Source organism: Myotis yumanensis, unplaced genomic scaffold (genome assembly GCF_028538775.1).
Source record: "Myotis yumanensis isolate MYYU_CA2020_CCGP unplaced genomic scaffold, mMyoYum1.0.hap1 SCAF_1, whole genome shotgun sequence".
NCBI lineage: Eukaryota > Metazoa > Chordata > Mammalia > Chiroptera > Vespertilionidae > Myotis > Myotis yumanensis.
The window spans coordinates 24,707,019-24,719,773 of NW_027223752.1; positions in this window are offsets into that span (position 1 = coordinate 24,707,019).

A 12,755-nucleotide genomic window follows, 5' to 3' on the forward strand; every position below is an offset into this window, starting at 1 on the left:
TTAAAAAGTTGACGTTGCATGGCTGCTGTTGCCTGTATTTCTCAAGCTGGCAGATGCAGGGTTTCCATGCGCAGACTGTCTTCTGTCATCTCTCAGCAGATTCCCACAACTCGACACCCTCTCATTTTCCATTCTTTAGTAAAGCACTTGACTGACAGTATTTCAATAAAAACGAAAGTTACAATTTAGCCTTAAATATTGATGCTCTGTGTCATCTCAGCTATATACTTCACTGGAAATAAAAGATCAGAAAACTGGTTGGAAGCAATATTTTTAAAATGGAATTAGTGGATGTTAAACTACCAACAGATTAGATGTTATAATTTAAAAGTCAGAAAGTACCTTATTCTGAGGGAAAGGAGGATAATATATTCTCATCAGTTAATCCCTAACTGACAGTGTCTTTTTAATTCTCATTTGGTATTTTCTTAAAATCATATTTTTTAATATAAAAGGACAAGTCTAATTTTTATAGTATCAGGTTTCCCATTAAGTTACCTTTTCCTTAAAATATTTTTCAATTTAGAGTCAGGTGTATTTTTGAGTCATTGAAGCCACCAACAGTTCAAATGGCTTGTTTTAAATTTATTTATTTATTTATTTATTTATTTATTTATTTATTTATTTATTTTTGGAATCCTCACCCGAGGACATTTTTCTATTGGTTTTTAAGGAAAGTGAAAGAGAGAGGGAAAGACAGAGAGAAACATCAATGTGAGAGAACCACATCTATTGGTTGCCTTCTGCATGAGCCGTGACCAGGACCTAGGCCGGGGAGGAGCCTGCAACCAAGGTTATGTGCCCTTGATAGGAATCAGAACCTGAGACTCTGGTCCGAAGGCTGACGCTCTCCCTACTGAGCCAAATCAGCTAGGGCCTGATGGCTTTTAAAAGCCTGAAACACTAGGCCAACAATGTGAAAGCTTGCACTTTTGATATGGTACAACTCTCTTTGTCCTTGAAATACTGTATTTCAACTGGAATTATTGCCTCCCTCCAAGTACCTCTCTTTCATTTCTTTCTCTGGGATCCACAGTCATTGGCTCAAGCATCTTTGGAAGCAACTTGGTGTCGCTTGTTTGGGCCACCCTGTGGATGAGTCATGCTTGCTTGTCCTGTGTGTGTGCATTTGAGACATCTGGGTAGTGGCAACCACAGAGGGTTAGTGAGATGAGTACATGAAACTCATTTTTCTCATGGTGTGGGCTGGTCTGTTACCCAGGTGAGAAAGGCTTCTCTTGGTAAAACAAGATTGTTTCTCTCATCCCCCGCGTGCTGAATCAGAGCTATTTCTTAGAGCAGAATTGATATGTACTCGTGCACCAGCAGGTCCTATTTAATCACCTCTCTACCTTATTCTGAAAATGTGTGTCATGCACATAGAATTTAAAATCTAAGTTTCTAACATATTCTCTTCACAAGCTTTTTTTTTTCTTTTCAGGTCTAGAAGGTAGCTATGATCAGATCATACACCATAACTCTCATTCTGGGTTACCCCTAGGGTAGTGGTAATGCTAATTTAGACTTCGTTTGTTCATTGTTGCTGAGCACTTAGCTGGAGTTCTATAAAGCGATACAGACACAGAGGAAGCTGGGCTGCCTTCAACAACACACATTTTAAACTGTTTACTTGAAAGAGTAACCTGCGGTAGCGCTCCCTCCTTTATGGGCGCAGGGGCCTGGAAAGCAGGGCGGGGAGGCTTCCCGTTCAACTTGCTGCGCGCTGCGAAGTCGTATCTCTGATGAAAGTCGCACTAAACTGCGTTCTCTTTATGGGCTGCTGCTGACAGCAAGGGTCCGGGTGCATTGTGGCCCCCTTTCAGACAGTTATCAGTCTGAGAGCCCTCTTGTTTGTCGTTTTGGATTTTCATTTCAAGAATGTGACCATTAAGCCCGCTGCGAGTGCAGATACGCGCTTGATTGATAGCTTAGCATGTTGCAAACTTCCTATCACATTGAACCTCAAACTGTCCGTTTCCAGAAGCCAAGCAGCCAAGGCAGCAGAGCCGTCTACCATGGTGGCTTTGGGGAGGTCGGGCTGTTAAAAGAAGTGTGGAGGAACCTAGGGATGTTTGCCTCCCGACCCTCCCCTCCCCTTCTCTGAGCTGAATAAAATAGATGCATCCGTTCTAAGGCACTTCCTGCCCCGGAGTCGCTGGCAGAGCAGCCTCCTCCCAACAGCTGCAAGCTGGAGAGACCTCGCCTGCTGGCCAAAGTTCGCTCTGTGCTTTGACCAAGACCACAGTCAATAAAGGCAACGTGTCCTGGGGAAAGACTTTCCCATTTTTTCCATTGGAGAAGTTTTTTGTGAGGTTAGTTTATTCCAAATGCTCAGTTTTTAATTTTAACTGCATGTAACCCTACTAATTAGATTCATTCTACTGAGAAAAATCCTAGTTTTCTGTGAGGAAGACACATAGCCTTTTGTCCCGGTATTCTTTAAAGCACTGGTTCTCAAAAGTGTGCCCCCAAACCACCAGCAGCAGCAGCAGCAGCAGCACCCGGGAGCTGGTTAACTTACACATTCTCTGGCCATCTTCAGACCTGGCGATTCAGAAACCCTGGGGTGGGGCCAGCAATATGTGTTGTAATGATGAGGGAGAATCATCCATGGGCGGCCTCCTGCACACCCCACACTGGGGATCGAGCCCGCAAGCCGGGCATGTGCCCTGACAGGGAATTGAACCGTGACCTCCTGGTTCTCAGGTCATGCACTGAGCCACACCAGCTGGGCTCTCTGGGTGGTTTTGATCAATGCTCAAGTTCAAGGGTGATGCCTTGATTTGATTATAGTCTTCCCTGAGTTTTGGTCTATCACAAAACCAAACCAAGAACATGGTTACTTTTCCAGGTGATGTACAAGTAATACCCTTTTGAAACTTGGTTTCCGATGTCATGACTCCAGTTTCAAGGGTGACTCAGGTAAAGAACTTAGAGCAGCTTCAGAAGATGGTTGATATACCTCAGAGGTTGCTTCCACCTGCTCTGCCTAGCTGACTGTTAGCCAGAACTCTCCATCAGGCTTATCATCGAGGCATCCAATTAAATCAGGACCTGTAGGTATACCTTCTCTCTGGTTTCAACTGAACTTCTTTAGGGCTGAGTTCTTACCCTGCTTTTCCTCCCTCCCAGGTAATTGGGGGCAACCTGTTTAGGGCCTCAGGTCTGTTACCATTTAACATGCAATGTTGTTTTTTCCTATCTGTACCAGCCACTCACAATCATCCACCAGAGTAACGTTTCCAGACTCTGACTTTGTCATCTAAAGAAAGATTTTGATTTGATGACTGCTGAACATTTAAATATCACCCAGCTCTTCCTCCCTGTCTACATCTAAGATTGGGGGTTTATTGTATCATCCCATATCTTTGTCCTTGAAAGACTGAGTGTTCATTGTCTTGGCCTTTTATCTCACCTTTTGTACCCACGGCCCCAATTTTATATAATTAATCATTTGAAATATTTGTTTCAAATCAAATTGCCTCCTTTTACTCTTATTTGCTTAGGAATGGACTAAATCAAAATCTACATAGAATTCTCCAATCCTAAAGTATTTTACTTAAATCTTTTCAAAAACTCTCAATTTCTGAACACTTGATTTCAGTATTACATAATGTTTTATACCTTAAAGAAAGTGTGTTTTTTCTGAAAGAGTGCTTATTTATTGAGCAACTATCATGTGATAAGTCCCATTCAAAGTCTTTGCTAAGGACACCTCTTTCCCCCAACCAATTCCAGTGATAAAAGTTTTATATAAATTACAATATCAAAGGAATCTAGCAAACAGCATAGCCTTTCAAACTGTGTTTAAAATGTATTCAGTTATTTTATGGTTTGGAATTTATACCAAGTGGTTATATAGATAATTTAAAAAAAAAAAACATAGTCTACATGAATATACAAATGGGTTTTATTACACATGCTGTTATCTGGTTTGGAAAAATTTCCCACCACTGAACAGGGACTCTGCCAACAACATACTTACATTCATAACTTACTTAACAGTAGTGGCCATCCACCCAAGAAAGCATTATCTCTATTAATTCAGTCCTACCCAGTTTGGCCCCGTGGATAGAGCATAGGCCTTGGGACTGAATAGTCCCAAGTTCAATTCCAGTGAAGGGCACATGCCCAGATTGCAGGCTCGATCCCCAGTAGGGGGCATGCAGGAGGCAGCAGGTCAATGATTCTCTCTCATCATTGATGTTTCTATCTCTCCCTTCCTCTCAGTAAACATATATATTTTTTAAATTCAGTTGTCTATCCATTTGATCATCAATCAATTAATGTAAGCCTATATGTCTTGCTTAATTGACTAAAAAAATCTCTGTATATAGTACCAACCTCAGCTTGTAATTTTTAAAAACTAAAATATAATTTCTTCATTTGGTGCATGATGAAGTTGATTAGATAGACATATATTTTTAAATAGGTATATACTTCATAATTTCTAGTTATAAATAATAATAACTATATAATACACCATTAGAAATTGTTACAACTAGACTTGAATATGCTAAACTTTCATTAGCCTTCAACAGCTTGCTACTTATTGCTCTTCTGAGAAAAGGTATTGAAACAGCTTTTAAAAAGTAGATAAAATTTATATATATTTTGATAATATCAAATAATATGGGAAGACAGCCAAGACCCTTACATAATCTTGATCTCTTTTAAGTATAAGCACTAAAGGTGAAGGATCAGTTTGACCATAGTCATATGAGCCCAAAATGATTCTTCTCTTGTTTTAATATTTTGCTTTGGGACACTCTTTACTTTTCAGAAATAAGGGTCTCATGTATATGTGAAAATGTATCCCTTGTTGGGCACTACATGAAGATTGTATTCAAATGCTCAGAACCATAACCGAAGATGGGCTGAGCTTCTCATAGACAGATCTCATGTGAGAACAATCCAGTTCTGGAGCCACAGAGATCCAGATGTCCCACTGAACAGCTGCCATCCACCGCAGTAACCTCGAGATCACTGTTTCTGACTTGTGACCATGTGTTATGCATTTCTTATCCTGACGCCCATGATTGAGGTCAGATGTTCTCTACCCTAAATGTTGCCCTTTGGGACTCTGTGCATTTCTCAATGGGATGTGCAGTTGCAGACACTGGTACCAGAGAGCAGCTGAAGAAAACTTTCCCATGCAATGTTCATGCAAGTAGATGTTCAGGCTACATTTCATTTCCCTTTAACGCTCAGTATTTATGGCTTCTCTCAGAGTGATAACAAGTGAACTGGAAATAAAATAGGCATGGGAAAGAGATTAAGTTAGCATTTTCTGGGGTCTGTAACCCAGGTGTTTGAGACATGTGGAAAGCATGAATGTGAACGGAATCCTGTCCATCCACAAGAGCAGACAACACATTTGAAACCTACCAATCTTCCTTACGTAGCAACCGATGCTCATCAAAGTGGCAAGCACAGAGACCCAGGCTTACTCTGGTACTGATTTCAACTTTATACAAACTGAGGTGATTTCCAAGTTACCCATACCTTGTGTGAAGAGCCATTTGGTAATGTGTGGAATCCGGGAAGGACTTGGGAAAGTCAGACCAAAATAAATCATCACCACTTTAATATTCGCAGTGCATTTTTCTAATTAGCGAAAGTTCCAAAATATAGAAAAAAATGTATGTAATAGGAATCAAGATTTAGTTTTAAAAATAATTTTGATGTCATCATAGATTGAGCATCTTAATTTTTAAAAAACATATTGGATCCAGAATCAGAAACTTTGAACACTATATAGAAAATTGGTGATTGCAGCCAATGGTATCTAGAAAGCATCTTTATTTGATGCATTATGTATAGATTCACTAAATGTAAATACCATATTCCCAAATTGCAAGATACTTTACTAGACAGTAAGCTCTCTGAAAACAGGCACTGAGTTTTGCCCAGCACAGTGGCTGGAATATTTTAAGTGTTCAAAATGCATTTGCTAACTGAACTAACCACACCTACACTCAGCCGTTTTTCTTACTATAGTGAGCAAAAGGTGTTTATTAACTGATCTTGATAGCCAAATTTGCAATGTCTTTTATCACTAAACATAACAGTTGCCTGATTGTATTCATGAAAATTCAAATAACAGTGTTGATCTTGGAAATCCTGCCTTAGTGTTTAGACCAGGGGTGGGCAAACTTTTTGACTCGAGGGCCACAATGGGTTCTTAAACTGGACCGGAGGGCCGGAACAAAAGCATGGATGGAGTGTTTGTGTGAACTAATATAAATTCAAAGTAAACATCATTACATAAAAGGGTACGGTCTTTTTTTTTTTAAGTTTTATTCATTTCAAACGGGCCGGATCCGGCCCACGGGCCGTAGTTTGCCCACAGCTGGTTTAGACCATGCCTTCAGTGCTATGAATGACAAGAAAATCACATAGATCACATAACCCCTATGTCACCAATATTAATGGCTAATTTATTGAGCATGAAATGTGCTGATTTTCCCACAGTGGATATCAGTAAAGTACCTGTGGCATCAGTGCATGCACTATCTCCCTGTGTTTGTGTAAATATGCAGTTGAGGCCTGAGTGTGTGTGGGCCATCAGATTTGTTGATTTTTATAGTTTTTCCTGTCATACCCACATAGTTCTCCAGGAGTTTGCACCAGATGGTTAATGTGGAACAAAACACCTGAAATTGCAATGATGGTCCCTCAAATCCCAAACTGGTTTTGCAGTATGGTATTTTAAGGAAAACGGAGAGACCCATAAGATGAAGTAACAATTGCTTCATCATTGTTGACTTTTCATTATCACCTTCAGAAAGTTGTGCTTTGTCCCCTTTACAATATGGCGGGTAAATCTTTGCTGAGCCTTATGGGCCTGCCAATACCCTGCTAATTTGTGGTGGATTATGGTTTCCTTGCCAATTCATTCCACTAGCATCCCTTTATTTAAGGATGTTTGACTTGAGAAGCTTGCTTAGGTCATATGCCAACTTCGTGTCAGTAGCAATTTATTGGGCTAAGTGTCTGCTATAAAAATCACTTACAGCCATGTACTTCCATCCTTCTTTGTCTTCACCTTTAGTATGTCCTTTCCATGTTGTTATTTGCAACCCAAAACCCTTCCTAGCAAAGTGATGTTTGGTGTATTTTGAAGTTTAAAGTCGAAAAGTTTGAACTTCCCAAGGTGTGGCATTTTGGGCTATTTTGCTATGTTTGTAATAATCCAGTGTGCTGAAGCAGTAGCTAATGTGCTTTCCATTATAACTGCCTTTTATAACTCACACTAGTGGCCCAGTGCATGAAATTTGTGCACAGAGGCAGGGGGATTCCCTCAGCCCAGCCTGCACCCTCTCCAATCAAGATCCCCTTGGGGGATGTACGACTGCTGGCAGTTGGACATCCCTCTCACAATCTGGGACCACTGGCTCCTAACTTCTCACCTGTCTGCCTGCCTGATTGCCCCTAATGCCTCTGCCTGCCTGCATGATCGCCCCTAACTGCCCTCCCCTGCCAGCCTGATCTTGCCTCCAGCTGCCTCTGCCTGCCTGATTGCCCCCAACTGCCCTCCCCTGCTGGCCTGATCTCACCCCCAACTTCCCTTTCCTGCCAGCCTGATTGCCACTAACCCCTCTGCCTGCCTGCCTGATCACCCCTAACTGCCTCTGCCTGCCTGCCTGATTGCCCCTATCTGCCCTCCCCTGCCAGCCTGATCTCGCCTCAACTGCTCTCCCCTGCCAACTTGATCTCGCCTACAACTGCCTCTGCCTGCCTGATCACCTCTAACTGCCCTCCCCTGCTGGCCTGATCTTGCCCCCAACTGCCCTCCCCTGCTGGCCTGATCTTGCCCCCAACTGCCCTCCCCTTCTGGCCTGATCTCGCCCCCACCTGCCCTCCCCTGCCAGCCTGCTTGCCCCTAACTGCCTCTGCCTGCCTGATCACCACTAACTGCCCTCCTCTGCTGGCCAAATTGGTTCTGATTGGTTGGTTCTATGCCAGTCAGTGTCTCTGGGCCTATCAACGAGGCCTGATCATAAAGATGGGGCTGATCAGCAGCCCTGGTGGAGGCCTGGAGAGAAATGGAGGTGTGGCTGCTGGCCCAGCAGGGAGAGAAAGAGAGAGGCAAGTGCTGATCAACAGCTGCCACACAGGCTACGGATGAGACCCTGCTTCTCTCTTCAGGCCTCTCTCCAGGCCTGATTTGCAGCCCCCTCAGCAGTCACTGCTGGGTCACCATGCCTGCCTGCAGCCGCAGTAGTCAGTGCTGGGTTGCCACAGCATCCCAGCGCTGACTGCAGGACTGACTTCCGGTTGGTTGAGCCTCTGGTCGTGATGGACCCTGGGTTTTTATATATTAGAATTAGTCAACCTTCCTGGGCCTTGTAATATAGTTGTTGTGTCTGCTTTAAAAGAGCTGTCAGGTGACTTGCTTATAATGGCATGTGAAAAGTGCTAACCTCAAAACATGGTACCTGGTGGTTCTCCATAAACACTTCTTACTTTTCTCTACCATCTTGGCCTGATCCACTTCATAAAAATCTTCATGAACTCTGAGGTTCTTGTTTTCATTTACTAAACAGCAACAACATAGGCAACAATCAGTGACAGAGCTTAGTAGACTCTAGAATTAACCTATTTATTCTGTTAGATTGTATTAATTCATCAAGTTCCATCCATAGATGGATGGATGGATAGATAGATAGATGATAGGTAGATAGATAGATAGATAGATAGATAGATAGATAGAAACTATGTTCCTACAACATGTTTTTATATCTTCAAATGTTATCTTCAAGTCATCATATGTGTCTGGGAAAGAGATGTAGATACTTCATACCTAAGACAGACTGTGTACTATGTGCCAACACTATTCTGAAGTACTTTGGGTATTTTAACTCACTTCATCCTCACAACAAACCTCTGAGGTTGGTATTATTTATCATTTTCATTCAAGAATATATTTCAAATGAGGAAATTGAGGCACAGAGAGACTGAGTAAATTAAGATGACATTAGTATGGAGCCCACAGTTGACTGCAGAGAGTGGATTCAGCGTTCATGAGCTTTGTCATTTGGCCACATGTGCAAAGAGCCTTTAAAAATAATTTTTAAGAATCATTGGCATGAAGAAGTTTCTTTCCTTTCAGCAAGTCCTTTAAACAGGAAAGGAAGGCGAGGCAACTGCTGTCAACCCCACTATGCTGCTAAACATTTCCTGAGGCGGCATGATGCCCTAGGTTTTGATAGACCCGTCCTTTAACCCCTTGGCAGGGAGGGGAGCAGCCAGGGGGAGTTAGAACCTAGAGGACTTTACACTCTAGCCAGTGCCAAGTAAGTTTGTCTTTTTGAACTTTTCTACCCTAATAAATACAAAGTATACTCTCCTTGAAGAAGAGCCTCTGCTAGTAAAAGTGACTTATGGTTCAGCAGGAAAAAAAAAAGAAACTGGAGTGGGTGTCAGGAGAAGCTGAGGGAAAACGTGAAGAAAGAATGGTTGGGTTGGGAAGCTTTTTTTTTTTTACCATCCTATTAAAATGTGTGAGTGGAAGTTGGGGACGGATTTCATGAGTAAATATGGAATTTTGCCACCAAATTCTTTCCTCCAGAGCTAATATTCTCATGGGATATTAATATTAATACCAGGAAAAAGGCCCTGGGTGAAAAAAAACCCCAAACTATTTTCCCCTTTAGGGGCAGAGTTCTCTCAGGACACTAGTGAAGTTGCAGAGTTTCAGAAAGTGCTAGAAGAATATGAAACATTTTATCATTACCAAACCCGAAAGTGGCTACAAGCTATAGCGTTCTCTTTGGAAAGAAGAAAAAAGGAACCTGGAAATGTCAATCTCGTCAAGGATCCTTTTCTCCACTTCAAACCTTCTAAACTCTTCATGGTGTGGGGGCCTTTTGATCCTAGTCATTATTTTGGACTAATTAAGGTAATCAGAATAGAAATCTGTGTATGTGAGTGATGTGGATGCATCTTGCCTTAGCCACATAGATAACACACTATTTGGGGGAGTGCATCTACATTTTATCAATTTCATCATTATGAATTAACTAGAGGCCCAGTGCATGAAATTTGTGCACTGGGGGAGGGGGTCCCTCGACCCGGCCTGCACCCTCTCACAGTTCGGTTCCCCTTGGGGGATGTCTACCTGCCAGTGTAGGCCCACTCCCCACAGGAATCAGGCCGAATCTAGCAGTTGGACATCCCTCTCACAGTCTGGGACCCCTCGCTCCTTACCTCCCGCCTGCTCCCTGCTCCTTACTGCTCAGCTCACTGCTCCTTAGCACTGCTGCGGAGGCTTCTGGCTGAATGGCGTGGGAGCTCACTGACCACCAGGGGGCAGCTCCTGCATTGAGCGTCTGCCCTCTGGTGGACAGTGTGCATCATAATGACCAGTCATTCTGGTTGTTTCACCGTAATGGTCACTTAGGCTTTTATTATATAGACTGGAGGCCCGGTGCACAAAAATTTTGCACTCGGGGGAGGGGTCCCTCAGCCCATCCTGTGCCCTCTCGCAGTCTGGGACCCCTCGGGGGATAACCGCCTGCTGGCTTAGGTCCGCTCCCCGGGGGAGTGGGCCTAAGCTGGAAATCAGACATCCCTCTGGCAGCCCGGGAGCCCTCGGGAGATGTCCACTTGCCAGCGGGGAGCAGGCCTAAGCTGCAGTATGACATTCTTAGTGCTGCTGAGGAGGCGGGAGAGGCTCCCACCACCAACGCTGTACTGGCAGCTGTCAGCCTGGCTTGTGGCTGAGCAGAGCTCCCCCTGTGGGAGCGCACTGACCACCAGGGGGTAACTCCTGCATTGAGCGTCTGCCCCCTGGTGGTCAGTCTGTGGCATAGTGACCAGTCATTCTCAGTTGTTCTGCTGTTAGGGTCAGTTTGCATATTACCCTTTTATTATATAGGATAGCAGCCTGGTGCATGAGTGGGGGCCGGCTGGTTTGCCCTGAAGGGTGTCCCAGATCAGGGTGGGGGTCCCGCAGGGGTCCCTGGCCAGCCTGGGTGAGGGGCTGATGGCTGTTTGCAGGCTGGCCATAGCCCCTTCTGGATGGAGGTCCCCACTGGGGTGCCTGGCCAGCCTGGATGAGGGGCTGATGGCTGTTTGCAGCTGGTCACACCCCCTTCAGGGTGGGGGTCCTCATTGGGTTGCCTGGCCAGCCTGGGTGAGGGGCTGATGGCTGTTTTCAGGCTGGTCAAGCCCCCCCCAGTGGGGACCCTCACCCCATGGAGGTTTGGCCAGCCTGGGTGAGGGGCTGATGGCTGTTTTCAGGCTGGTCAAGCCCCCTCCCAGTGGGGACCCTCACCCCATGGAGGTTTGGCCAGCCTGGGTGAGGGGCTGATGGCTGTTTTCAGGCTGGCCACACCCCCTCTAGGATGGGGGGTCCCCACTGGGTTGCCTGGCCAGTCTGGGTGAGGGGCTGAGGGCCATTTTCAGGCTGGCCAAGCCCCCCAGCGATGGAAGCTCCCAGCTTCTCCTTTTTTTCTTTTTCTTTTTCTTTTTTATTCTGGGATTTATTTACCTTCTATACTTGAAACTTTGTTGCCTTCAGTGGAGCTCAGAGCCAGCAGTGGGAAGCTTGGCTTCCTCCATCACTGGAGCAACCAAACCCCCTGCTTGATCCAGCTCCGTGGCTGCTGGCCGCCATCTTGGTTGGGTTAATTTTCATATATTCGCTCTGATTGGCTGGTGGGCATGGCTTAAGGCATAGCGAAGGTATGGTCAATTTGCATGTTTGTCTTTTATTAGATTAGATTCTTTTATTACTTTTTTGTTGAATCATTCTTTTGGAGCAATCTAAAGGAGCCAGAAAAAAAAATTAAAGCTTTCCTCAGGCAACTGACTTAATGGATAGCTAAATGTCCAGTTTTAAAAGCTGTTACTTATAAAAGGCCAATAAAATGTTAATATGGACCACAAAGCCGTAACAATTTTTCCAAGGTGGGAAAAGCAATAAATTACAAAATACCATACTAATGGAACATATGGTTTTTAATAAGAGCAGCTGTTATTTCATGAAGGTGTATAATATTTTAAGTCTTCTTTTTCTGTTTTGGAAGTGTTAATTAGCTTACGCATTTTATTTAATTTATTTGCATTCTCTGTGTGTTTGTGTCTCTTAAGTGAATGCTGTGGTTTATATTCACTGCTTTTACATGATGGAAATGCCACAACGTGCCTTTGGACTTCTTATGCTTTAAAATAAAGACTAAACATTAAAATGTGAAGTCTCAAGGGATACAACCACAGTCTTATGTTGTTGAATAGATTTTTTAGCCAGGTGTGTTCATAATGGTTCGAACGTGGACAGTTATCTGATTACTTACTGGAGGATAATTTGCTGAACTGAACTTGAATTTCAGTTACACTAGATGCCAATTAGCAATATAAAAAACATTATAAACATGTCCAAAAATGTAGACCTTCCTTTGGGAAACTTTAAGCCAGAAATATATAATCAATTAAAAATCAGTTTAGTTGTTTACTAAGACTTGCCATATATTGGGAAATAAACACCAGAAAGCAGGTACCTTCAGTGTATTTTAGGACAAACTTGTAACTCTTCTGGTGATAAAGTAAATCCTTAGATACTGTGAATATTTGGGACTTGAGGGATTGTACTTTATTGCATTTTTGGGTTAAATTAACATGAATGAGAAATGCTTTCTGGCCTCAGCTCTCCTAGTTGGAAAGTTTTAAAATTATATGAGTAGATTTTCTTAACCAGCAAGACAATGAATTATGTCCATCTATCTTTAAAATGATTTGACCTAGAAAGC